The sequence below is a fragment of the Marmota marmota genome, unplaced genomic scaffold (assembly GCF_001458135.2).
Source record: "Marmota marmota marmota unplaced genomic scaffold, marMar, whole genome shotgun sequence".
Classification (NCBI taxonomy): Eukaryota; Metazoa; Chordata; class Mammalia; order Rodentia; family Sciuridae; genus Marmota; species Marmota marmota.
Window position 1 is genome coordinate 3,395,809 of NW_026000170.1, and position 3,895 is coordinate 3,399,703.

The window sequence follows — 3,895 nt, forward strand, 5'->3', positions numbered from 1 at the left end:
AATATAAATGGTCAAATCTAAAACTGGACCTATTGGTAGACTATGTTCTTCCTATCTTTGGGTATTACGTTGTAGTTACCTTGGCTGTTTAAAACCTGACTTGAGTGAAAGCCTGGTATAGCATATTCTATTGTTAAGAAAAAAATGCAGATTGAAAGAGTTGTTGGGGTTCTCCATTAGTAGCAACATATTGTAAAATTCACCCAGTTTCTAATTTTATTGCTAGCATATTCACAGATAATAGAACAATTGATATATATTTGTATCAAATTAAATTTTAAAAATACACTTAAGTTTGATAAACTTAAATAAGATGATTGAGAAAAATATGTATCATGTGACTGTCCATGAAGTAGTGACAATGTTATGGTTATTAGGAAAATTTATCTTCCATTTTGTTGCAGATGGGTCCCTCATTTACTAAAACCTTCTTGACTTCTGCTCTTTCCCTTTTTAAATCATCTTGGGTTCTCCTTCTTGTTATCAAGACTTTCCACCCCCCAAAAGGGGCTTTCTGATTTCTTTGTTAATTGTTTTGGATATGAATAGCCCAATGAATATCTCACCCTAGTGTCTCCTCCTCAATGCTTGATTTTTGCCCTCCCACACAAAAGGCAGGCTAGAAGGAGCTGATGATATGATATTCATAATTTAGTTATCAGTGTTAGTAAAGAAAAAGTCAATGCAATTAATTATTGAGCACTTATTTATCTGGCTCTTCTAAGAAATTTACATGCACTTTTTCACTGAATTCACACAAAAGTTTTAATGTTTGCTTTATATGGAGAAACTGAGACCCACTTACTCAAGATCACACAGCTTATAAGTTTCAGTGCCGGGATTTTAGTTATTCATTTATGATTCTAGAGCCATTAGCTAATGGCTCTCTAAGACCTCAGATGTGTTGTATCAGACACTTTTGGGAAATCCGTACTTGGATAAGACCTTCAAAGAATTCTGATGCAAGTTTTAGTGTGAGAACCACTGCACCAAGCTGTGCTGTTTAGGTGTTTAATATAGAGATGGATAGAGACCAATGACAGAGACATTCTTAAATGAGTAAGGTGTCTTATTATTACTCTTATTTGTATTTTGTAAAACATCCAAACCTACAATTCATTATATCAATGTTCAATTAATGACTTAATGCAGTAAATTAGACTCTGTGAGGGAGGCAGAGATGTACAAAACATTACCCTTTCCTTCAAAAAGTTTGCCCTCTAAAGAGATAAGGAAGATTTTTTAAAAAGAGATCACTGAAATCACAAAATAAAGTTTGATGGTTTAGAATGTGAGGTCTTGAATTAGAAAACCTAAATTTGAATACCAGTTTCAACATTGAATAGCTGTGAGACTTCATGCAAGTTGTCTCATTATTTAAGTACCTATTATCTTAACTTCCTTAAAGCACTTACTTTATTAGGTTATTAGGAAAAATAAATGAGAAAAATATTTTGTACAATGTCTGATGTATACTAAGCAACTCATAAATGTTAATTAGTTATCACTACTTCCCTTGCTATTATACTAGTTATTACTATTAACATTCGTAGTAGTATTACCACAAGCAATAGACAGTTTTTACTGAGATCTTAATGAAAGGAAAAACAGAAGTATTTAGAAGTTAAAGAAACAGAAAAAAATTGTTGAAGACCCAGATGTATAAGGAAAAGTTTAAAAGAAAAGAATGAGACCTAAACTGGATCATCTCTGTCTTTACTTCCTTCTGGTGAAAAAGATGGAATTGGAAAAAAAAATTAAAAATAAAATTAAAAAATCACAAAATTTGAAATAATATTTCTGGGAGAGTGAATAAACCAGTGTTGATGGAACCCGAACTTACGAAGGAAAGGATGCAAAGATGGAAGAAGCTCGGGTTTAAAGTTAATACATATGGCCTTATCTTGCTGTAAACTGAAAGCCAGCTCTATTAAAGACAAATTTCACGTTACATCGACATGCTTCCGCAAAAATATGACCATGAAAATCCTCAAGTCATAGGCGTTTACAAGAAGCCACTAATCTCCTGGTTATGCTGAATTTCTTTTCATCTTCAAGTGCCAAGCCAAAGCACATGGAAATGAAAGGAGAAGGGGAGAATGGGGACACTGTGAGGTAGGACACTAACAACGCTGGGTAATGCCTTCTTAAGAGGTTAATAATCACAGCAGGATCTTCCTGTGCTAACCCTGGAGTCCAAGAAAAAGATCTAAATATAATGGAGAATAGAATCTTTCAAAAGCGATCTGCACTAGATTGCACTCTAATGACCCATTTGGTTTTATAAATTCCATTAATAATTCTAGCTGTACATTTTTCAACCTTTTATCCTTGGGGCTTAGTCAAAATTAAGTCAACTAACAACTACATTAACAATAAGCAAGAGAATAGAATTCTGTTTACTGTGGTTCCAAAGAGCTTTCCCAAGCAGATTCACTGGTAAGAACAAATCCTCTTAGCTGCTGTTGGCTCTGATAATATTTATGTACTGCAATTCTTTGTTCCACCATTAACCCACTCACTGACTGCGCGGGCAGTTGTGTTCTGACACAGATAAGATTTAAAAGTGCTGTTTTCTAAAACCTACTATGACAGAAAACTTCAGATTGAAAAACCACAACTTGTAATATTCTTAAAATGACCAAAAAGATTACTTTAAAACATGCTTTGGAAATCGTAAACCTCAAACTCTCACTCCATTAACACCTATGGTACTAAATTAATAATTAGATTCTCTTCTTCTTCATTTATTTCTCTTTTATTAATACGAAATAAAGATCTAGAATATACTTATGATGTTATTTGGTACAATTTTAGGTGTTATAGGTTATGATATGGAGGATGGAAAGATTATTTTTAAGAGAAAATGTTGTGTGATTTGTTGTCATTGATCCCAATTCATCATCAAAATTTTCCCCAAATAACTGCATTTTAAGAATAAGAGGCAAAAAAAAAGAGAGAAAAAGAAAAGATGAGGAAGAGTAGGAGGAGGGAAAAGAAAAGGATGAGAAGAAAAAGTATATTGGAGAAATTAGATAAATAAGCTTTCTAACTCAAGAGTGATTTTATAAATTTATTTATAGAATGATAATTACTACCAATAGGAGACAAACATGTGAGTGGTGGGAACAAAAGGTTAATGAATAATTCTATAAAATTGGCCCATTCTGTGGACCCTTACATGCTTTATGTTCCAAGAAGTAATTTACCTAAACCTGCCTGGCTTTAGTGGACAGGATATGTTACATTCCTTAGCAAAAACTACCTGTTGTCTGCAGGAGAATTGCAGGCTGAAAAAATAATGTCAATAAGAGAAACACAAGTTACCCTGAAAGGGGAGATTTTGTCACACTTTTCACAGACCAGGTCGCAGAACTCAGGGAGATAAAGGTAATTCCTTCTAAGTATAAAATTTGTAAGAATTTATATTTAAGAATCCAATTAGAACTGGTCAGCATGGGCCAAAAGACCTGGACTTGTCATGGTAGAGGGGATTTGAAAGTCCAATGTCATCCTGCTGTCACTCAAAAGTCAAGAGGTCGACATGGGCAAGACTCTCTGGAAACTTCTCTGGGATCTCGGATAAAACTGGAGTGCAAGAGAGGCACACTGTCCCTCTCCTGCCTGAGAGGATCCACCCTCTCACTTGAGAGTGTCCCCTTTTCCTTTCCCTGTCTCTTCAATAACCTGTCACTCTGTTACCTGTTATTCTGAGCAACACATCTGAAATCTTTCTGACTCGATCACAAGAATCGAGGTTTGAAAGGGGGTCTGGGTGTAGCCTCAGTTTCTCACTACTGCCTCAGTAGTAACACTACTTCCTAACAACTGGCTTACATATATCCAGACTATCTACAAAGTGAATAAAACAAAGAGAAACATTGTATTGAAAAAC

General features: G+C 34.5%; 1 pseudogene; it reads right to left on the reverse strand.

Annotated features, from left to right (window-relative positions):
• LOC107154184 overlaps window positions 1-1,960 on the reverse strand; it is an 88,120-nt pseudogene extending 86,160 nt beyond the window's left edge.
• Between the last annotated feature and the right edge of the window lie 1,935 nt (window positions 1,961-3,895).